The sequence below is a fragment of the Sorex fumeus genome, unplaced genomic scaffold (assembly GCF_029834395.1).
Source record: "Sorex fumeus unplaced genomic scaffold, SorFum_2.1 ptg000072l, whole genome shotgun sequence".
In the NCBI taxonomy this organism is placed as follows: Eukaryota; Metazoa; Chordata; class Mammalia; order Eulipotyphla; family Soricidae; genus Sorex; species Sorex fumeus.
In genome coordinates, this window is record NW_026606129.1 from 5,279,076 (window position 1) to 5,304,615 (window position 25,540).

A 25,540-nucleotide genomic window follows, 5' to 3' on the forward strand; every position below is an offset into this window, starting at 1 on the left:
ACCTAGCCTAGCAGGTCATATCCCATTGTCTCTGCTGAATTTGTAGGTCATATGGATCAGCACTGATAAAATATCGGTGTGAATCCTCGTTGATCAGCATCATTGGGCACCACAGTAGGGGCAGGATTCAATATAAAGTTTGAAATGTTGTTTATATTAAAAGGTAATCATACATCTATTACTAATCTTTTTGCCACATAAAAATACCTTAAAAATACCTCATATCCTCTGTCCAGATAGGTATTTATGAGTCTAAATCATTCTTTCAACTAACATTAGAATAAATTTGTTGTATCACGATTGATTCAGATAATTTTTATCTATAGTAGTATGTAAAGTAATTTCTTATATAAATTTCTTTTTTTTAATTTTTATTAGTGAGACACCATGAGCTACCGAGAGTATTCGATATGCCAAACACAGTAACAACAAAGTCTCCAATGGAGACGTTACTGGGCCCGCTCGAGCAAATCGACGATCAACGGGAGGGCCTTTACTTACTTTACTTACCATGAGGTACAGTTGTAGACTTACAAATTTTGTGCTTGGGTTTCAATTATACAATGATCAAATACCCATCCATCCACCAGTGTCCATTTCCCACCACCACGGATCCCAGTATCCCTCCCACCCCCCATCCCCCCATCCCACCCTGCCTCTGTGGCAGGTCATTCCCCTATGTTCTCTATCTCATTTTGGGTGTTGTGGTTTGCAAAAGAGGCAACGGGTGGCAATCATGTTTGGTCTATAGTCTACTTTCAGCATGATACTCCCATCCTGGGAGGATCTTCCCAACACCCTTTATTTGGTGCTCCCTTCTCTATCTGAGCTGCCTTTTCCCCTAGCATGTGTGTCTGGCCTCCAAGCCATGGAGCAAAATTCTTGGTACTAATCTCAGCCATTCTTGGGTGTTAGTCTCCTATTTTGTTACTTTATGTTCCCCAGATGAATGCAATATTTCTATGTCTGTCCCTCTCTTTCTGACTCATTTCACTTAACATGATACTTTCCATGTAGTACCACTTGTATGTAAATGTCATGACTTCATCTTTTCTAACCGCTACATAGTACTCCATTGTGTAAATGTACCAAAGTTTCTTTAGCCAAAGTTTCCGTTCTCGGGAACTCATGCTTTTTCCGGATCCTGGCTATTGTAAACAGTGCTGCAATGAACAAACAAGTGCAGATGTCACTTCGACTATACTTTTTTGCCTCTCTGGGATATATTCCCAGGAGTGGTATTGCTGGGTTAAATGGGAGCTCAATTTCTAATTTTTTGAGAATCGTCCCTACTGTTTTCCAAAAGGGCTGAACCAGTCGGCATTCCCACCAACAGTGAAGGAGTGTCCTTTTCTCGCCACATCCACGCCAGCACCGGTTGCTTTTGTTCTTGTGGATATGGGCCAGTCTTTGTGATGTGAAATGATATCTCATTTGTGTCTGGCATATCGAATGCTTCACGGGGGGGCTTGCTAGGCTCTGCCGTGCAGGCGAGATACTCTCGGTAGCTTGCCAGCTCTCCGAGAGGGGCGGAGGAATCGAACTCGGGTCGGCCATGTGGGCTGTGTGCAAGGCAAACGCCCCCCGTGAAGTATTCGATATGCCAGACACAGTAACAACAAAGTCTCTGATGGAGATGTTACTGGGCCCGCTCGAGCAAATCGACGAACAATGGGGGGGCCTTTACCTTACGTCTTTTCTAACAGCTACATAGTACTCCATTGTGTAAATGTACCAGAGTTTCTTTAACCAGTCATCTGTTCTCGGGCACTCAGGTTTTTTCCAGATTCTGGCTATTGTAAAGAGTGCTGCAATAAACAGACAATTGCAGATGTCACTTCGGCTATACTTTTTTGCCTCTCTGGGATATATTCCCAGGAGTGGTGTTGCTGGGTCAAATGGGAGCTCAATTTCTAATTTTTTGAGAATCATCCATACTATTTTCCAAAAGGGTTGAACCAGTCGGCATTCCCACCAACAGTGAAGGAGTGTCCTTTTCTCGCCACATCCACGCCAGCACCGGTTGCTTTTGTTCTTGTGGATGTGGGCCAGTCTCTGTGGTGTGAGGTGATATCTCATTGTGGTTTTGATCTGCATCTCCCTGATGATTAATGATATGGAACGTTTTCTCATGTGTCTTTTAGCCATTCGGATTTCTTCTTTGTGAAAGTTTCTATTCATTTCATCTCCCCATTTTTTGATGGGATTGAATGTTTTCTTTTTGTGGAGTTGAACCAGTATTTTGTATATCCTTGAAATTAACCCCTTATCAGATGTGTAGTTGGCGAATATCCTTTCCCATTCTGTAGACTGTCTTTGTATTTTGGTCACTGTTTCTTTTGAGGTGCAGAAGCTTCTTAGTTTAAGATAGTCCCATTTGTCTATCTCTGTTTTCACTTTCTTGGCCAGAGGTATGAGATCTTTGAAGACACCATTGGCTTCTATAGCACAGCGGGTAGGGCGTTTGCCTTGCACGCAGCCAACATGGCCGACCTGAGTTTGATTCCTCCGCCCCTCTCGGAGAGCCTGGCAAGCTACCGAGAGTATTCGATATGCCAGACACAGTAACAACAAAGTCTCCAATGGAGACGTTACTGGGCCTGCTCGAGCAAATCGATGATCAACGGGAGGGCCTTTACTTACTTTACTTTACTTATTGGCTTCTATGTCATGATGGGTTTTGCCAACATTTTCCTCAATGTATCTTATAGATTCCGGTCTGATGTTGAGGTCTTTAATCCACTTAGATCTTACTTTTGTACATAAAGTTAGTCAGAGATCTGAGCCCATTTTTTTGCATGTGGCCATCCAGTTTTGCCAGCACAGTTTGTTAAAAAGGCTTTCCCTGCTCCACTTCACTTTTCTTGCCCCCTTATTGAAGATTAGATGCTCGTATGCTTGGGGGGGCACGTCAGTATATTCAACCCTGTTCCAGTTTCTACAGCTCTGCCTTTGTTCCAGTACCATGCTGTTTTAATTATTACTGCCTTGTAGTAGAGTTTGAAGTTAGGGAGGTTGATTCCTCCCATTTTCTTTTTCCCAAGAATTGCGTTAGCGATTCGTGGGGGCTTATTGTTCCATATAAATTTCAGAAGTGTTTGCTCCAATTCTTTGAAGAATGTCCTGGGTATCCTAATAGGAATTGCGTTGAATTTATACAGTGCTTTGGGAAGTATTGCCATTTTGACAATGTTAGTTATTCCAATCCATGAACAGGGGATATTTTTCCATTTCCTCGTATCCTCTTTTATTTCCTGAAGTAGAGTTTTGTAGTTTTCTTTGTACAGGTCCTTTACTTCCTTAGTTAAGGTGATTAGGTACTAGATTTTCTGGGGCACAATTGTGAACGGGATTGTTTTCTTCATGTCACTTTCTCCTCTTTCACTATTTTCGTATAGGAAAGCCATGGACTTTTGGGCATAGTTTATTGTTTCTAGGAGTTTCTTGGTAGAGGTCTTAGGGTTCTCTAAATATAGTATATCATCTGCGAATAGTGAGAGCTTGATTTCTTCTTTTCCTACCTGGATGCCCTTAATATCTTTTTCTTGCCTAATCACTATTGCAAGTACTTCCAGTACTATATTGAACAGAAGTGGAGAGAGTGGACATCCTTTTCTGGTCCCTGATCTTAGAGGGAAGGTTCTCATTTTTTCCCCATTGAGGATGATGCTTGCTGTAGGCTTGTGGTAGATGGCTTTAACTATATTGAGGAAAGTCCCCTCTATCCCCATTTTGGCGAGGGTTTTCATGAAAAATGGGTGCTGGATCTTGTCAAATGCTTTCTCTGCATCTATTGGTACGATCATATTATTTTTATCTTTTTTTGTTGATATGATGGATTATCGACATATTGAATACTCTCGGTAGCTTGCCGGGCTCTCCGATATGCCAAACACAGTAACAACAAAGTCTCCAATGGAGACGTTACTGGGCCCGCTCGAGCAAATTGATGATCAACGGGAGGGCCTTTACCTTTACCTTATGATGGATTATGTTGATTGATTTCGTAGTGTTAAACCATCCTTGCATCCCCAAGATGAATCCCACTTTGTCATGGAGTATGATCTTTTTGATGAGTAATTGAATTCTATTTGCTAGTATTTTGTTGAGAATCTTCGCATCGGTATTCATCAGGGATATCTGCCTGTAGTTTTCTTTTCTTGTGGTGTCTTTGTTTCCTTTTGGTATTAGATATGGGCTTCATAGAAACTGTTTGGGAGAGTTTCTGTTTTTTCAATTTCCTGGAAAAGTTTGAGAAGAACTGGCAGTAGGTCCTCTTTAAATGTTTGGAAAAATTCGCTAGTGAATCCATGTGGACCTGGGCTTTTGTTTTTGGGAAGAGTTTTGATTACAGTTTCAATTTCCTTGATGTTAATAGTTCTCTTCAGGTACTCTAGGTCTTCTTGATTCAGCTTTGGGAGATGATAGGAATCCAGGAATTTATCCATTTCTTCTAGGTTCTCTTGTTTCGTGGCACACAGATTTTCAAAGTAGTCTCTGATGATCTTTTGAATTTCTTTGGTTTCTGTTGTGATATTCCCCTTCTCATTTCTAATTCAGTTTATTATGGTTCTCTCTCTCTGTTTCTTTGTGAGTGTTGCTAGTGGTATATCTATCTTGTTTATTTTCTCGAAGAACCAGCTCTTGGTTTCATTGTTCTTTCGGATTGTTTCTTTGGTTTCCATGTCATTGATTTCTGCTCTAAGTTTTATGATCTCTTTCCTTCTGCCTGATTTAGGCTCTTTCTGTTGGTCCTTTTCTAAAGTCTTGAGTTCTGAAGTCAAGTTGTTTATGTGCATCCCTTCTTCCGTCCTGAGACATGCTTGCAGCGCTATAAATTTTTCCCTTAGTATGGCTTTTGCTGCATCCCATTAGTTCTGATAGCTCTTGTCTTCATTCTCATTTGTTTCTAGGTATCTTTGGATTTCGTCCTTGACTTCCTTCCTGACCCACTCATTGTTCAGCATTGAGTTGTTTAATTTCCAGGTGTTTGATTTGGTTCACCGTGTCTGTGTGTGATTCACTTCTATCCTCAGTGAATTGTGGTTGAAAAGATTGTTGGATACTATTTCTATCTTCCTGATTCTATTCAGGTATGTTTTGTGGCCAAGCACATGGTCTATTTTGATAAATGTTCCGTGCGCACTGGAGAAAAATGTGTATTCTTTGTTTTGGGGGTATAAAGTCCTGTACAGGTCTATAAGTCCTTTCTCTTCTATTTGTTCTTTCAAAGCCAATGTTTCCTTGATGAGTTTTGTTCTTGTTTATCTATCCAGAGGTGATAAGGCGATGTTGAAGTCCCCAACTACTATTGTGTTGCTAGCAATGTCCTCCTTAAAATCTGTTAACAGTTGTTTTAAATATTTAGCTGTTCCCTCATTAGGTGTGTATACATTTAAGAGTGTGATTTCTTCCTGTTTTACGGATCGCTTAATGAAGAGAAAATAGCCTTTGCTCTTCCCTTCTAATCTTTTTCAACGTGAAATTAATCTTCTCGGATACTAGTATGGCCACCCCAGCTTTTTTTTCCATTTAATTTATTATTATTTTTTAAATTTTTATTAGTGAGACATCATGAGGTACAGTTGTAGACTTACAAATTTTTGTGCTTGGGTTTCAATTATATAATGATCAAATACCCATCCCTCCACCAGTGCCCATTTCCCACCACCACGGATCCCAGTATCCCTTCAACCCCCCCATCCCCCCATCCCCCCATCCCACCCTGCCTCTGTGGTAGGTCATTCTCTTTTGTTCTCTCTCTCTTATTGGGTGTTGTGGTTTGCAAAAGAGGCAATGAGTGACAATCATGTTTGGTCTAGAGTCTACTTTTTGCATGCTTCTCCCATCCTGGGAGGATCCTCCCAACACAATTTATTTGGTGCTCCCTTCTCTATCTGAGCTGCCTTTTCCCCTAGCATGTGTGGCTGGCCTCCAAGCCATGGAGTAAAATTCCTGGTATTAATCTCAGCCATTCTTGGGTGTTAGTCTCCTATTTTGTTACTTTATGTTCCCCAGATGAATGCAATCTTTCTATGTCTATCCCTTTCTTTCTGAATTATTTTGCTTAACATGATACTTTTCATGTACACCCCAGCTATTTTGAGTATGCTGTTTGCTTACAGGATTGTTTTCCATCCTTTCACTTTGAGTCTGTGTTTGCTCTGACTGTTGAGATGAGTTTCTTGTAGGCAGCCGAATGTTGCGTTCTGTCTCTGAATCTATTTTGCCACTCTGTGTCTCTTAAATGGTGAATTTAGACCATTGGCATTGAGAGATTACTGTTATGGGGTTTTGTGTCATCTTTTTGTAAGAGTCTGCTGTGGTTATAGGGTTTGTCTTGTTTTAGAGTAGCCCCTTTTGCCCTTGTTTTAGGTTGGATTTTGAGTCTATGAAGTTCCTGAGCTGCTGTTTATCTAGAAAATAGTGTACCATTCCTTAGATTTTGAGTGAGAGTTTAGCCGTATAGAGTATTCTTGGTGAAGCATTCATTTCAGTTAGTTTTTTCACTATATTTTGCCACTGCCTTCTGGCTTGGAGGGTTTCCTCTGATAGATCTGCTGTGAATCTAAGGGGTGCACCTTTGTATGTGATTTCCTTCTTTGACCTTGCTGCTTGCAGTATTGTATCTCTATCGGCAGCATCAATCACTATTATATGTCTTGGAGTGTTTTTATTAGTGTCTCTTTTAGCTGGCACCCTTTGGACTCTTTGAATCTTAATGGCTGCATTGTCAAGCTCTGGGAATTTTTCAGTGATGATTTGTTTCACCGTGCCTTTTTCTTTGGGATTGTTTCTCTGAGCTTCTTGTATTTCAATGATTCTAATGTGTTTCCTCTTGGAATCGTCTCCTAGGACTCTCATTCTCTCTCAAACTATTTTGAGGTCCCTTGCCATTGTTTGTTGTTGCCTATTGGCTTGGTGCAGCTGATCTTCCAGCTCACTGATTCTTTCCTCAGCTGTGGTCATTCTACTTTTGAGGGCACATACTGAGTTTTTTTTTTATTTCATCTACGAAGTCTTTGATTTGTGGCATTTCTGTGTGTAGCTTTCCAATTTCTGTTCTCACTTCTTCCTGTATTTTCTCGATTGTCCGATTCATTTTTTCTTTCATATCCTCCTTCAATTTACTGGATATCTGTCTGACTGTTTCATCGAGTTCATTGAACATCTTCATGACTTCATATCTGAATTCTTTGTCAGAGAGATCCCTTAGGTGAGCAGCACCTACAGAGGCTTCTGGACACTTTTCATCGACCTCCCCTTGTGGTTGGGATTTATGTTGTTTCTTCATGTTGGAGTGTAAGTGTGGGGAGTCGATTCCTTGGTATGACTAAACTACCTGCGGCCCTGTGAACGTTGGCTCGCTGGAAATTAGGCCACGCTCACTTGTGCAGAAGCCACGCCCACTTTTAAAGCGGTCACACCCCCACGGGAACCTGGTGTGTTGGGGGAGAGTAAAGACTGGGTGGGGGAGAAGACCAGCTCAGCTTGGGGGATGAAGAGGAAGAGGCAGAGGCTCAGAGCTTCTTTGTCCCAACGTCCGAGAGGATGCCTCGGGGGCTTGCAGGGTGAAATCCAAGTCTCAGGTTCGAGAAGCAGCAGATAAACTGACCTGAATATACTCAGGGTTTACTCCTATCTCTGTGCTCAGAGATCACTCGAAGCAGGGCTCAAAGGATGAGATGGCATGCCCAGGATCAGTGCTGGGTAGGCTCTCAGTCCAGTCTTCCTTTGGCTCCCAAACTGCAGTCAACACAGACCTGGCCAGCCTCCAGGCAGCCAGAAGCTAGCTGCCCATCTGTCTGGCTTACTTGAAAGATCACATCACTATGGAATGTGAGCACAATTTTTGTCACTTCTGCTTCCAAAATCTGCCATAAATTTCTTATATATATTGACTCACAATGTTATAAATTTCTTATATATATTCTTATCATATATATATATATATATATAAATTTCTTATAGCTATTGACTCACAAAGTCTCACAATGTTACTGGGCCTGCTCGAGCAAATCGATGAACAACGAGAGGACAGTGACAGTGATTTTCATATATATTACTATAATTTGGATTGGTGTCCAATATTCAAAACCAGGTTCTTTATTTTCAAGGATATTGACGAAGTTTGAAAGAGAACCAGCACTCACTTTGAACTGGGAATCATACTTTCCTATATTCTCTGTACAACTGAGATGTTTATATAACTTTAGTTGTTCTGATGAATAGAAGAAACACTATATTTTTATTCCAATTATTATGTTTGAGCATTATTTGTTATCTGTATTGACCTTTTGATATTTCTGTCCTTAAAACTATCACTTGTATCACTTGTCATCTTGTTGATCGTCTATTTGCTGGAGCGGGCGCCAGTAATGTCTCCATTTGTCCCTGTCACGTGCTAGTGTAGCCCAATGGCATCTGCTCACTCCTAGGAACATGAAGAGCCTCAAACCGTTTGTTCAGGGTTTTGACAAAGAAGTCTGACCATCTCATAGGTGGGTACTCACGCATCCTTTTGACATCCCGTGGAATCCAGTCAATAACAGTTCTAGTTCAGTGGTCATCTCTAAATACCATTACGTGTCTGGCCCATCTGATTTTCGACACCTTTGCAAACAAGACACCTTAAACCTATGTGCAACTCTTTTTTAAATAGAGATGTGCTTTTTCTCATCAATGAATAGGCTGCTTTTCGTGTTTTCACATACCTAGAAATGTAATTTATCAATTTCATCTGGGAAATTCATACAAAGATCTTAGGCAGGACCCTAGGTGTCCATTTCATCACAAACTTGACTTGATTTACTTAACGTTATACTAATATATATATATATATATATATATAGAGAGAGAGAGAGAGAGAGAGAGAGAGAGAGAGAGTAAAAAAGCAGCCTTTTTCTGGAGAACCTTAGGATTAGGTAGGTGAGCAATTGGCTGGAGACAGGAGTAAAGTGACCCCACTGCCCTAGAAAGTGTTGAATGAAGCATTCTGTTGACTTTAAGATTACCTTGGAGATAGATCACAGAATTTAAAATGCAGTCACCCAGAAAGCAAAATTGTTTTGAAATAAAAGATAATAATTACTATCATTCCTTCTTTAGTGAAAAAAAAAGGAAAAGAAAGCAAACTACTCCCATTCCAAACTTTATAATCTCTGCAAGTATCCAGAGACTCTTCTGATCTGCATTGTGATCAAAGCTACAATCCTTAGGGTCGGTAAAACTGCAAACTTCCCACTCTCTGTTTTTAAAGCTAAGCTACTTTGATTGCTTTTCTGTCTACACACAATAAACACCCTTGACCTTGAATTCCACTGTTAGGAGATAAATATCTGGTACCTGGAAGAGTGCTTAAAATGAATTCCTTGCTTTCTAGCATTTTAATGAATTGTGTGGCCAGTAGAAAATCAATAAAAATAGTATGACATGCTGTGATAAAGAGATTTATAGATAACTCCCCCCAATATAATCGATGCTTAATATATCACATATTTAAAGGCATATCTCTTTGATGACTGCTACTAATTCTTAACAGAATTAGTTTGGTTAACTAGCAGTGGGGATTACTTGGGATAAAAACAGACAATAAATATTTTTATATTCCCTTAGATTCAAGTTCTTGCCATGTTGTTTCTAGGCAATATACATGGTGTTTTCAATTATTTGGCAAGCATGTTCTATATTTATCTGGAATAGATTTTGGTATTTTGTCTATGATTTGGAACACTGAATTCTCATTATAATTAATATTTTCTGTTCTTTATGTCATCACAGGATGATGTAAAAGACTACATTATTGTCCACTAATATTTGTTTCTTGCCTTCTCAGAATGTAAATCAGATGACTTACCCAAATGGTGATAAGTTGGGAGTGTTTGCGAAGGAACTAGGCTCTCAGTCCAGTCTTCCTTTGGCTCCCAAACTGCAGTCAACACAGACCTGGCCAGCCTCCAGGGCTGAATATAGACTCCCTCTTACAATTGCTTTTAAACTCTGTATGGTCAGTTTCTAACTGTGAGTTAATGTCTAACTATGAGTGGTTTCAAGTCACTGGGGTCATTTTATTACTAAAATCCTATAGTTAATTTTTTTGTGTGTGTCACACCTAGTGATGTTGAGGGGTTACTTCTGGCTCTCCATTCAGTAATTACTCCTGGCAGCGCTTGGGGAACCATATGGGATTCCAATTTTCAAACCTGGGTTGGCAGCAAGGGTGTAAGGGAAACACCCTACCTGCTGTATTATCGCTCTGGCCCTAATTCTATGCCTAATTTTAGGAAGTATAATTTTCACCAAGAATGAATAGATAGATACTCAATTCTTGTGGAGAGAAAAAGCTAGCCAGAGAGAGGAAGTTCCTTTCTATTTTCCCATGGCTCTCTGGTTCAGGTTATACCGCTGAGGTGAAAGTTCTGTATGAGAGCCTAGAGACAGTTTTGGAGAAAGATTTGTTTGGATTGCCTTGGAAGCATGTATCTTCACATAAAATGGGACTAGACATGCTATATGCGGTTAATGTGATGTAAATCAATAAATCAATAAATGTAGATTTTAAATTATTTTGCAATTTGTGAATCTTCTCAAATGGTAACCATGACACTGCTTGTATAATTTCCAGGGCAGCTAGGACAGCCCTGGAGGCTCTTCCTCTGGCCGCCTGGGTTCAGTTTACTCGGGCCGCTCCCTGATCCAGAAGTGGCCCATGCCATGGGCAGATGAAGGCGGAAACGAGGGCCAAGCTGGTTGATGATCAGTTGCTGTTTATTCCATTCTCCCCACGTGCCAGCCCCAGTCTCTCTGAGCCTCCCATTCTAACCTCACACTTCCCTTCATTCCGGTCTCCAGTCTCCTCCTGTCTGTCCTGCTCATCTCTCCGTACTCCCTCTAGCACCTGCATCTCTTGTCTCTTCATGCACTTGCTCCTGAATTCTTCCCCTACATCCTTCTCACCCTGTCCCCCTTGCTAGTCTCTCTGCACTCCATCTTGCTGCCCTGGTCTTTCTCTGGTCTCTCCCTATCTTCCCACATTGGGGGTAGCCACCATACCCAGTAGGTCAGCAAAATCAACATATCAAAAGCCCTTCCTGTTAGCTGATCAGGCTCTAGGGCTGAAATCCCACCTATGGGTTTTTCCTCCTCTAGTATGATAACTCAATTAACATCTTAATTAACATCTTAATTCTACTTCTTAAGATTATTTATTTTGTATGGACACAGTAAGAGATTCATTGAGTTTGTAGGGTGACTTTCCTGGGGATGTCTTGCCACAGAATCAGAATACAGTGCTCAGGCTGACTTAATCATTTTTAACCCTAGCAGGTCAAGTTCATCATGTCGACCAAGACCATCCATGGTAACTCACAGTTCCAGAAGGCAGAATCTAAACGTTGGACATGGGAGTCTCCTGGTGGACGATTCCACAACGAAATAGACCACATCATATTCAATCAACAGTTTTGCCTGACCGATGTCGCTGTTGTCCCAAAATTTCGAACGGGATCGGACCACCGTCTCCTTCGTGCAAAATTCTACTTCACAGAGCGGGGAGAAAGGGCTGCAAAGTTCAAAAAGAGAATTCCCAGAACGACCACCAACTGGGAACTCTTTGGCACTATTGCGGCAACATGGGAAGATGCCATTGTTGACAACATTGACGAGGAATACGATCGACTGGTTCAGCACCTCCATGAATGTGCGAGGAATTCCAAGAGAGAGATAGCCACAACAAAATGCCTGTCTTCAAAAACTCTTGAGCTAATTCGCCAGCGTGGTTTGGCGCATGCCTCAGGCAACCGCAAGCTAACATCCGAGCTCGCAAAGCAGTGCAGAGATGCGATCAAGGAAGACCTCAAAGAGAGAAGAGCAGAAGTACTGGTAGATGTGGCAGAAGCTGGGAAAAGTATTCGTAACAGTCACCTGTCCTTCGCCAACTACAAGACCAAGATGACTGCCCTCCGACGTCCTGATGGATCCATCACATCCTCCAGAACGGCAATGGAGAAGATTATCCATGACTTCTACTCAAATCTCTTCGATAGCCATGTCCACTTGCTGACATACCAAATTCCACACGATGGATATGTCGTTCCCAACGTTCTCCCTTCCGAAATCTGACGCGCCATTTCGTCGGTAAGGAAACATACAGCACCCGGCCCAGACAAGGTCAGACCTGAACACCTTAAGAACCTGCCATCAGTACTCATCAATACACTGGCTCAGCTCTTCACTCGCTGCCTGTCTGAATGCAAGGTTCCATCCCAATGGAAAACCAGCAGGACTGTACTACTGTTCAAGAAGGGAGATATCCATGACATTGGCAACTATCGCCCGATCTGCCTATTGTCTGTCATCTACAAGTTGTACACTCGAGTCATCCTAAGTAGGATTGGCAGAACACTAGATGAAGGACAACCATGCGAGCAAGCAGGGTTCCACAAAGGATTCAGCACCATCGACCATATCCACACAATAACCAAACTCATTGAGGTTTCTCGGGAGTTTAAGATGCCGCTCTGTTTAACATTCATTGATTTAAAGAAGGCCTTTGATTTTGTTGAGACGGAAGTGGTCATTGAAGCCCTAGCCAATCAGGGCATTCAAGCCCAATACATCAAGATCCTCCGTGAGCTGTATTGCGGATTCACTACCAGGATCTCACCATTCTACAAAGAAGTGATCGTTGATGTCAAGAGAGAGGTTCGGCATGGTGATACCATTTCACCGAAACTCTTCAGTGCCACCCTCGAGAACATCATGTGACGACTGGAATGGGAAGGAATGGGAGTGAAGATAGATGGTCGGCAATTACACCACCTCCGCTTTGCTGATGACATTGTTTTAATAACACCAAACATCAGCCAAGCGGCACAAATGCTGGCCGACTTTGACCGTGAGTGTGGAAAGGTAGGACTACAGCTGAATCTTACGAAGACAATGTTTATGAGAAACAGCCTCGTTCCTGATGCCCCATTTGCTCTCAATAGAACGACCATCTCCGAATGCAACAGCTATGTGTACCTAGGTCAAGAAGTCAACATGACAAATGACCTGGCACCTGAGCTGCGCAGGAGGAAGAGAGCGGCTTGGAACGCCTTCAAGACCGTCGAAGAAATAGCTAAGAGGACGAAGAACCTCTGGCTCCGGGCACATCTCTTTGATTCCATTGTTCTTCCTGCATTAACATATGCCTCAGAGACCTGGGCCCTATGCAAACAGGATGAGAATGCTATTAAGGTCTCCCAAAGAAGAATAGAAAGAGCTATGCTTGGAATATCACGTTTCACTCAAATGAGAGAAAAAATCCGGAGTTCCGACATCCATCGAGGATCAAGAATCAGGGACGCTGTCTCATTTGTCAAGGTGTCAAAAATCAGATGGGCTCGTCACATAATGAGATTTAAAGACGACCGCTGGACTAGAGCTGTTACTGACTGGATTCCACGGGATGTCAAAAGACCGTGTGGCCGCCCACCTACCAGATGGTCAGACTTCTTCTTGAAGATCATGAACGATCGATTTGAGTCTCTTCATGATCCCAGAGCGAACAGATGCCATTGGGCTACACTAGCACGCGACAGGGACAAATGGAGACGTTACTGGCGCCCGCTTGAGCAAATCCACGACTAACGGGAAGTTAAGTGATTAAGTGAACCCTAGCAGGATTAGAATCTAGTTATTAATTTTTGGATCATGAAAGCATTTGTCCATGACCATGCTCTTAACTTATAGTTAAGCATTATGACACTTTGGCCGGGTCCATTTCAATGCCAGGGTAGCACATAGCTCAAAGTTTGCCCTGGATCCATCCAGTTCCTTGTAGGGACCCTGCTTTGGGGATGCTAGGAAGTAAGAGCAACTGAGGCTTAGGTTGAGAGAACAGTTGCCCCAGAAGTAATGTTATCTGGAGTCAATTCACTCCCAAGTTACAAATGCTTAGCCTTAATGCTCTTCTTGTGCCCCTACAAAAAGGACATTGCTTTGAATTAACTATGCAAAGGGCTTAAGGAGAAGAGAAAACCAATATATATCAGTCAACAGAGCACAAAGAAAGAAGTTACAAGTAAACATAGGGGGATGGGAGCACTCTGATGAGCAACCTAGCAGAAAGGACAAATGAATGTTATTCTACAACTACTGGTCCTACAAACGCAAGGATCTGTGCTGACTTTGTGTGCATGGCAGCCCCATTGAAGCATCCCTAGCCAACTTTATTGTACTTGAACTATACAGTGAAGGAAGATAATTAAAAACTGGATTATGGATCTGGCCTGACCCACTCTCTCAGTCGAGTCTTTGATGTGTGGACTCTGATTTGTGCTTTTCCTCCTAAACATTGATTGACCAGCTGTCAATAACTCTCTACCTCTCAAGGGTCATTTAAAATAAAAGATGAATAAGACAAGTCCCAATGATAAATGGAAGGAAAGAGTCCTTTTTGCAAAGTGAATGTGTGTTGCTTACTGTAAGGTCAAAACCTGAGTTTTGAAAAAGTCTCTCAGGAAACCCTTGTGTGCTAGTGTGTTTGGTCTTCAGTGAGCAGAACACTTATTCCCGTACCTCCAAAGCATCGGCCTTTACAGCACTAGAGCTCTAAACTTTCAATCACTGCCAAGAGACAAATCTGAACACTCACCAAAAGGAGAATTGAATTTTAATAGTTTAAGCATGGATTTCACATTGTCTTCATATAATACTTGTAGTTGAGAGGTTGAACCTATTAAAGTAATCCATAATGTCATAAATAGATTAATAAAAATCCTTGGGATGGACATGCATTAATACTTTTACATACACACAGATTTTAACATATCATAGGTATAATTTAGAATACTGGTAATTTTTAATGAAACTGTAACATGGTTATCTGTTTCCCTGAACTTAATATTTGATGTATTTGTAGATATATAAAAATTATTCAGAGGTCAAAATTCAGCATTTACTAGGTTCCTATGGTGGGAAGTTTTGTTATTTATTATTTTAACTAAAAATGGAATTCACATACCTAAAATATCACACTCATTGCTAATAATGAATTAATTTTTAGTACCTAGTGTGACTAGAGTACATAGAAAAGATATTAGTTCTGTAAATGGCAAAGATATTCATATACCTTTGATAAAGCTGCCATCAGCATTATGATAATCTAGAAAGAATAATGGTGGTGTGCACCCAGGATGTCCATACTACAGATAATGTATAATTACGAGGTTGATCCATGAGCCTTCACAGGAGTTCTAGGAATTCAGGCACTTATCACAGCATGCTTTTTTTTCATGGAACAACTCTGTATCTTTTTGCGAATAGTGTCTTAATTGCTTTTTAGTGCCAGGTATGGTAAGTTTGGATGCATGCATGGGTAACAATAGATTAATAAATTAATTAAAGGTCTAGTTTACAAAAGAGAACATAAAAGTAGGAAATATAAAAAGTACTAATATGTTGAAAACAAACTTCAAAGACCAGAAATATGTTTCACACATTTTAACAGTAATTTGAAATGACACAAGGGCCCAATAGACCTGGTGATCTGCTGCTGATCCTTGGCTAAACTCTGTATTTGCAGTGCCTTGTCTTTGAGCTTAACAAATATTTATTATAAGAGTACTTGGCTAGGAGCTTACTATCTAATGAAGAGGATTAGTCAGGATACCAGAAGCCATAAGACTAGGAAGATTAAGGTAAAAAAAGAATGCAAGTCAGAAGAAATATGATATGTTACCATAAGGGCTCCAGGAAAGGAAAATGTTAAGTTGGATCCAATGATGGATCCCTCCCTCCTTTCCTCCTTTCTTTTCTCCTTTTCTTTTCTTTTTCTTTCTTTCTTTCTTTCTTTCTTTCTCTTTATTTCTTTCCTTCCTTTTTCTTTCTTTCCTTCCTTTTTTCTTCCTTTCTCTCTTTCCTTCCTTTCTTTCTTCCTTTCTTCTTTCTTTCTTTCTTTCTTTCTTTCTTTCTTTCTTTCTTTCTTTCTTCCCTCCCTCCATCTCTCTCTCCTTCCTTTCTTCTTTCTTTCTTTCTTTCTTTCTTTCTTTCTTTCTTTCTTTCTTTTCTTACTTTCTTCCTTTGTTTCTGTGTTTCCTTCTTGTAAATCAAATATAACATAGTAAGTCACTGGTCTACTATATGTGTTTTTTCTGACCAGGCACACAAATAATTGTGTTAGGATTCCAACACAATTGGTAGACCCATTAACAAGACACAGCCTAGAAAATGGTACATGAGAAGAAAAGTCTAAAGTAAATCAAATTGAATTAAGCTACTGACTACATACATTTTTGAAAATGTGCCAAGTTCCTCTATCAAAAAATTAATTTTAAAAAGATTGAATCCATATATATCACTTGATGTCATAATCTATAGTGGGAAACATCAACAAAGCTGCCCAAGACTGGGTCATTAGTACCTTAAATATGTACTTACTTCAGCTGTGGGACCCAGAGTATTTTTTAAATAGAAACATGTCTTTCAGGGATGCCCACTCTCTCCACTGCTGTTCAATATAGTACTGGAAGTACTTGCAATAGCGATTAGGCAGGAAAAAGATATTAAGGGCATTCAGGTAGGAAAGGAAGAAATCAAGCTCTCACTATTCGCAGATGATATGATACTCTACTTAGAGAACCCAATAACTTCCACCAAAAAACTCCTAGAAACAATAGACTCGTATAGTAAAGTTGCAGGTTATAAAATCAATACCCAAAAGTCCATGGCTTTCCTATACGCAAACAGTGAGAGAGAAGAAAGCAACATGAAAAAAACAATCCCATTCACAATTGTGCCCCAGAAAATCAAGTACCTAGGAATCAGCTTAACTAAGGAAGTAAAGGACCTGTACAAAGAAAACTACAAAACGCTACTTCAGGAAATAAAAGAGGACATGAGGAAATGGAAAAATATCCCCTGCTCATGGGTTGGGAGACTTAACATTGTCAAAATGGCAATACTGCCAAAAGCATTGTATAAATTCAGTGCAATCCCTATAAGGATACCCATGACATTCTTCAAAGAAATGGAGCAAACACTCTTGAAATTTATATGGAACAATAAGCCCCCACGAATAGCTAAAGCAATTCTTGGGAAAAAGAAAATGGGAGGAATCAACCTCCCGAACTTCAAACTGTACTACAAAGCAGTAATAATTAAAACAGCATGGTACTGGAACAAAGGCAGAACTGCAGACCAATGGAACAGGGTTGAATACACTGACATCTCCCCTCAATCATATGCTCATCTAATCTTTGATAAAGGTGCAAGTAATGTGAAGTGGAGTAAGGAAAGCCTCTTTAATAAATTGTGTTGGCATCACTGGACGGCTACATGCAAAAAAATAGGCTCAGAACTCTGCCTAACACCATGTACAAAAGTAAGATCAAAATGGATTAAAGACCTCAACATCAGACCAGAAACCATAAGGTACATTGAAGATAAAGTTGGCAAAACCCTCCATGACATTGAAGCTAATGGTATCTTCAAAGATGCCACGCCACTGGCCGAGCAAGTGAAAACAGAGATAGATAAATGGGACTATCTTAAACTAAGAAGCTTCTGCACCTCCAAAGAAACAGTGACCAAAATACAAAGACAGTCTACAGAATGGGAAAGGATATTCACCGAATACACATCTGACAAGGGGTTGATATCCAGGATATACAGAATACTGGTTAAACTCCACAAGAAGAAAACATCCAACCCCATCCAAAAATGGGGCAATGAAATGAACAGAAACTTTCTCAAAGAAGAAATCCGAATGGCAAAAAAGCACATGAGAAAATGCTCTACATCATTAATCATCAGGGAGATGCAGATCAAAACCACAATGAGATACCATCTCACACCTCAGAGACTGGCCCACATTCAAAAGAACAAAAGCAACCGATGCTGGCGTGGATGTGGCGAGAAAGGGACACTCCTTCACTGTTGGTGGGAATGTCCACTGGTTCAGCCCTTCTGGAAAACAGTATGGACGATTCTCAAAAAATTAGAAATTGAGCTCCCATTTGACCCAGCAATACCACTCCTGGGAATATATCCCAGAGAGGCAAAAATGTATAGTCGAAGTGACATCTGCACTTGTTTGTTCATTGCAGCACTCTTTACAATAGCCAGAAACTGGAAGAAACCTGAATGCCCAAGAACAGATGACTGGTTAAAGAAACTTTGGTACATCTACACAATGGAGTACTATGTAGCTGTTAGAAAAGATGAAGTCATGAAATTTACATACAAGTGGTACAATATGGAAAGTATCATGCTAAGCGAAATGAGTCAGAAAGAGAGGGACAGACATAGAAAGATTGCATTCATCTGGGGGATATAAAGTAACAAAATATGAGATTAATACCCAAGAATAGCTGAGATCAGCACCAGGAGGATTACTCCATAACTTAGAGGCCAGCCAGGTATCCTAGAGGAAAGGGCAGTTCAGATAGAGAAGGGAGCACCAAATAAAGTATGTTTGGAGGATCCTCCCAGGAGGGGAGATGCATGTCGAAAGTAGACTATGGACTGAACATGTTTGCCACTCAATGCCTCTTTTGCAGACCACAACACCCAAAAGGAAAGAGAGAACACAGGGGATTGCCCTGCCACAGAGACAGGGGGGATGGGGGGATGGGGGTGGGAGGGATATTATCCATGGTGGTGGAAAATGGGCACTGGTGGAGGGATGGGTATCTGATCATTGTATAATTGAAACCAAAGCACAAAAAATTGTAAATCTACAACTTTAAAAAAAATAAAATAAAATAAAGGGAAATGATCACTAGGTTGTCTAGTTAAAAAAAAAAGAAACATGTCTTTTTGGTAGCTTTAATGATTTGGTGGTAAATGATGGGATTTTCTGGCAACAGTATGATATGCTTTTGGATGTTTTGAGGCGTAATATATTTCATAGTGCAAAGACTATGAAAGGGAAATTTCAGGGGTGGGTTTGATAGTGTACACAGTGATACAGGTGCCAGCCTCACATAAGGCTGACACAGGTTTGATGCCTGACACCACATGTGGTCCCTCGAACCTTACCAGGAGTGATTTCTGAGTGCAGAGTCAGGCAGGAGTAACCCCTGAACATCACCAGGTATAACCCAAAAGACAAAAGCAAAAACAAATAAAAGAATCAGAATGACTACTGGGTATCTTCAGGTCTTTGCTAACTTATAGAGAGGCCCCTTCATGGGCTGTGGGTCCATGCTTGTTTCTTAGGGCTTAGGCACAATTCAGTGATAGAGAAGCCAACCTTTACTGCAGGATCAAAGTATTTCCCAGGAACAGGGACAATTGGTCAATGACACTTTATGGGTGGGTCCTTGCCATATTATTAGACTTTATTGGATAGGAACTAAAATTAAAATGATCAATCATAATCTTAGTGGTCATAAAAGGAGATGAGTTTGCCAACTACAAAACTGGTCATTCAAAAGCTATTGGATGGCTGTTGATTTTTAAAGCAACCAACTGGATTAATTTCCTAATACTTATTCTATTTCATTTCCTTAAATCCACAACTCCTAAAATTAATAGGCAGAAAGAAAACATTATCAGACATTATCAGACACACCTTATATTCTGCCATTGTGTATCTGATAATTGAAATGCCAGCCTAAGAAGCAGAGGATGAAAGTATATTACTAACATGGAGGAGATTTTTATTTTTTACTGTATAATTTTTGAAATCAGAGAGTGCTACACTGGGCAGTAGTTTTGGGGAGTAAAATATGTTTCCACTAATTCATGTTAGTCTTGTTGGAGGATTAACTGAGAGAAGAAAGCACATAAAACATTAAAATTGATTTTATTACTCACTAATTAAGCATTTTCTGTGGACAGAACATTGTGCAACATTAAACTCCTTCTCATGGTTCATGTGCCTGTCCAATTTCATGCCTGACATGAACCTTTTTCTTTCTGCTTAAGTAATTTATCTGTCTTATCAGACACAGTAATTACGGTCTATACCACAAGCCGAGCCCTCCCAATCTAGATCATAAGGGATGGAGCAAAGAAGGTAGCAATCAGGACAGTCAGAGCAAGAGGCCCCTTTCTGGTACTGGATAGATGGTGTTTGTGCAGCAACCCCACCCCAGCCAAAGATAAGTGATTAGACTCTCATTACATGTAATCTAGGAGGTGGTCAATGCAATTTTCCTGTAAATGAAATGCACCAGATTTGGGGAAAACCTATATTTGCTGTTGAGTTAGAAGTGTGTAAAACCTCAGAGCGAGGATAAATTGATGAATTTGTTAAAAATGTTTAAGAAAATAGAATTCAGATGGTAGGCATTATTACGTTTAGGTTTGCAATCTATTTTAGGTTTGACAATGTTAATAATTATTATGGAGAAAATGCCACTTTGTCTTTTTTGGGTGCTCTTTTGGGAGCTGGCTTGCTTTGAGAGTATGTGACAATACTTTTCTAACATGTCAATTTAAGAGGGATATTAACTAAAATTTATCTCAGAGAAGATAAAGCTATCTTGGCTTTAACCAAGTGGCCACAAGCAGAAAGACTACTCACAGAAGGTTCATATGAAGAAGTTGCCTGTACTTTGTTTATTAATCTTTTGACGAACACAATTCTGACATTTGTGAAAATGATAGAGCACTTCTGTACACTTCTGCTTCGTGGTACTTTTCAATACCCAAATGATCTAATTTTGGTGACGTTTTCTGAAGACATTTTTGAGCAGATCTAAGTTTTTAGTAACATGTAGGTATTCTTGTTAACCAAATCACAGAAATAGATATTTTCAGGGATTGAAAACCACCAGGGAAGATATGAACAGATGCCTACAAATCATTAAGCCTTAAATAAAATGATCCAATCTTTACAGCATCAGCGGCGTGAGTGCCAGTGCTGTGCAAAACCCACTCTAGACATCAGGAATTGAAAGATGAGACAGTCACTTACACAGTTCTTTGGGAAGATTCATAAATAACCCAGCCATGCTCTTACCTTATTGCAGGTATAATGTTTATTTGGCCATAAGTAAAAATATTATGGAACCAGTGAATAAATTAGTTTTAAAAATTCTAAACTTTTTTTTATTCTTGTCTAGTATGTGCTGGAATTTTTATCTAATATTACTTATATCTCCAAGACCACCAAAAGTGAGATTCTCAAGATAGCTTCTGTGAAGCCAATCTTGAATTATATACCAAGGTTATTTTGTGCCTAACATGCATAATGATAACTATAATATTTCACTATTGTGAGAAATTTAATGAACTAAATTGCATGCTTTTAAAATAGAAGAAACCTATCAATTGAGTCAAGTGGCCACAATAAATTCTCTTCATTCATGTTGTTCTGTTCCTTCTATGAGGAGGTCCGTGAACTTCCAGAGTGGATTATATGAACAGGTGATTTAAATGTATTTAACCCATACACTGTAAATGATGGAGCATTATTTAATAAAATGTTCAAAATTGCTTCTTCAATGAGTCTCCTATTTCTTCATGCCAACTACAGACTCAGTTGTTTTCTTTCATGTCTGGTACCTCAAACGGACCCTGTGGTCACTGCAGTTTGTTTTAAACTACCTTCAGATTTTCTCCTCCCTATTTATTTTTCTTGAGTCTCTTAGATTTCAAATTGGTTAATTTCCCTAGAACTCTTCATTGACAAAACTCAAGCTTGGCTTGTAATGTCGCACCTGTTCCTCACTTATCTTTCTTCCTGTCTTTGTCCTTCCCTTCTCCTCATTGGCTGTTTTATTTTTGTCTGGACCAGATGGTTGATAGGGGAAAATAAAATAATATTATGTTGAAAATATGAAACCTTATTGGAAACTATTAAAGATAGTTTTATAGAGAATATGCTATATAAATGAATTGGAATATTGTGAAAACTTATTACTGCAGAGAGATCAGTTCTTTCCAAGTTGTTCCACAGATTTCATTCAATTCTATCAATTCTTTGTTATGTTTTGGTTCAGTCTTTTGTGGAACTTGATGAAAAGATACTATAATTTATATATTAGAACAAATGACAACCTCAGTTTGAGTAATTCCCCTAATAAATGAATTATGTCTATGCAACTTAGTAGTTAAAGCCATATATTTGAAGAGGAGGCATAAATTACTTATCTATAAAAAAGAAGACTTAGATCCTCGACTCTCCCTGTATACATGTGTTGATTTTTCTTAGATCAAAGAAAACTTATAAAAAAATATCTGAGTGATCAATTTACAGTTTCAGGAAATGAAGACATTCTTAAATAATCTTTTAACAGTGAAAGCTATAATGGAAAGATAAGTATTTCTTTACATTAATGCTATGAACTTCAATATATCAAGACAGACAAAAATCAAAAGAGTATATTTAATGTATTATCTTGAACATATATAACTAAAACAAATAGTACCAGTATAATAAAAAAGCAAGAAATTGGGAAAAATATAATAGAAAAAATTAGCATATGTGGATCAAAGGAATCACCAAGTTGCAAATTGAATATAAGGAGATGCCACGTGTTTCTTACCCACATTGAAAAAACTTAGACGTTTAAAGAGCACCAGTGACAAAATTTGGAATAATTCAAGCAATAAAGTAGAATAGTATTGAATTGAAAGCTGAAAAAATAAGTATAGATAATAAAAACAGTGACATATATTATGTCAAAATAGATGTTTGATAAATAAATGCATGGAATCCACAAATATCCTACTAAAAAATTTCCCCCAAATTATATATATATACATTAATATATATACATATATTGACCACATAATATTCAAACCATGGTTTTGCCTCACCCAAGTCACTGTTGTCCCCAAATTCGAAATGGGATTGGGCCATCGTCTCCTTTGTGCAAAATTCTACTTCACAGAGCGGGGAGAAAGAACTGCAAAGTTTAAAGAGAGAACTCCCAGAATGACCACCAACTAGGATCTCTTTGGCACTATTGCTGCAGCATGGAAAGATGGCATCGTTGACAACATTGACAGGGAATACGATCGACTGGTTCAGCACCTCCATGATTGTGCAAGGAACACCGAGAGAGAGATAGCCACCAAAAGACGCCTGTCTTCGAAAACTCTCGAGCTCATTTGCCAACTTGGCTTGGCGTAAGCCTCAGGCAACCACAAGCGAATGTTCGAGCTTGTAAAGAGTGCAGAGAAGCAATAAAGGAAGAACTCAAAGAGAGAAGAGCAGGAGTGCTGGGTGATGCAGCAGAAGCCAGGAAAAGCATTCGCAATGCCCGCCTGTCCTTCACCAAATACAAGACCAAGATGACTGCCCTCCGAAGTCCTGATGGATCTATCATATCTTCCAGAAGGGCAATGGAGAAGATTGTTCATTACTTCTAATCAGATCTCTTCAATAGCCACGTCTACCTGGCCACATACCAAATTCCACAGGATGAATATGTTGTTTCCAATGTTCTCCCTTCCAAAATCCAACACGCCATTTCATTGGTAAAGAAGCAAACAGCACCCGACCTAGACAAGGTCAGACTCAAACACCTGAATAACCTGCCATCTGTACTCATCAATACACTGGCTTGGCTCTCCACACGCTACATGTATGAATGCAAGGTTCCATCCAGTGGAAAACCAGCAGGACTGTACTACTGTACAAAGAAGGGAAGACATCCACGACATTGACAACTATCATCCAATCTGCCTATTGTCTGTCATCTACAAGCTGTTCACTCGAGTCATCCTGAATAGGATTGGCAGAACACTAGATGAAGGACAACCATGTGAGCAAGCTGGGTTCACAAAAGGATTCATCATGATTGACCATATACACATGATAACCAAGGTCATTGAGGTTTCTCGGGAGTTCAAGATGCTGCTCTTTCTAACGTTCATTGATTTAAAGAAGGCCTTTGAGTATATTGAGACTGAAGCAGTCATTGAAGCCCTAGCCAAATAGGGTGTTCAAACTCAATACATCAGGATCCTCCATGAGCTGTATTATGGATTCACTACCAGGATCTCACCATTCTACAAGGAAGTGACTATCCATGTCAAGAGAGGGGTTCAGCAGGATTTAACTATTTCATCAAAACTCTTCAGTACCACCCACGTTATGCAATGACTGAAATGGGAAAGAGTGGGAGTGAAGATAGATTGTCAGCAACTACACCACCTCCACTTTGCTGATGACATCATTCTAATAACACCAAACATTAGCCAAGCGGCACAAATACCGGCTGACTTTGGCTGTGAGTGTGGAAATGTCAGACTACAACTGAATCTCACAAAGACAATGTTCATGAGAAACAGTCTTGTTCCTGACATTCCATTCGCTCTCAATGAAATGAACATCTCTGAATGCAACAGTTATGTGTACCTAGGTCAAGAAGTCAACATGACGAATGATCTGGCACCTGAGTTGCGCAGGAGGAAGAGAGCGGCTTGGAACGCCTTCAAGAGCAGTGAAGAAATAGCTAAGAGGATGAAGAACCTCCAACTCCAGGCACATCTCTTCAATTCCACTTTTCTTCCAGCATTAACATATGCCTCAGATATCTGGGCCCTACGAAAACAGGCTCAGAATGCTAATCAAGTCTCCCAAAGAGGAATCTGAAAGAGCTATGCTTGGAGTTTCATGCTTCACTCATATGAGTGAAAGAATCCAGAGTTCCTACCTCTGACGACAGTCAAGAATCAGGGATGCTGTCTCTTTTGCCACAGTGTCAAAAATCAGATGTGTTCGACATGTAATGAGATTTGGAGATGACCGCTGGACTAGAGCCATTATGGATCGGATTCCATGGGACGTCAAAAGACTGCGTTGCCACCCACCTATGAGATGATCAGACTTCTTCGTCAAGACCCTGAAAGATTAGTTTGAGGCTCTTCGTGTTCTTGGAGAGAGCAGCCACCATTGGGCTACACTAGCACGTGTCAGGGACAAACAGAGACGTTAATGTCGCCTGCTTGAGCAAGTCAATGAATAACGGGATGTCAAGTGATCAAGTGTTATATGTATGTACATGTGTGTGTTTGTGTGTGTGTGTATATATATATATATGTATATATACACACACATATTCCTATCTATCTATATATACATATAAACATGCTTTGTTCTCAGGGAGTTATACTAAAACTCTCCACTTCTTGAGTATGTACTTCACATAGCGACATCCTTCCAGAATGCACAATATGGAAGTTGGGAGAGAAGAATAACTTCACAGTGAAGAAATAACAAACACTTCTGTAGTTTGAAGGTTAGCATCAACAATGAGAGGTTGTGTTGGTAATTTGCGCTCTTGACATGACTTTGATAAGAATGGCAAACTGTCTCTAAGGTCTTTCTCCAGGCAAAACATAGTCCCAGTTTGATGAGAATTGTTGTCAGAAAACAACATTTGAGGGACATCCAACAAAATTTCCAACTTATACTCCCCCAAATTGTCAAGATCTGGGAACTGGGACAGCCTAAGGATATATGACAAGTGCAGACAATGTAGTATCGTGGATAACATCCTGGAGTTGAATAAGGACATTATGTAGAATGATGGCAAGCTGAATAATGCAGGGACTTTCATTAATAATAATGTCTCAATAATACTGGGTCATTAAA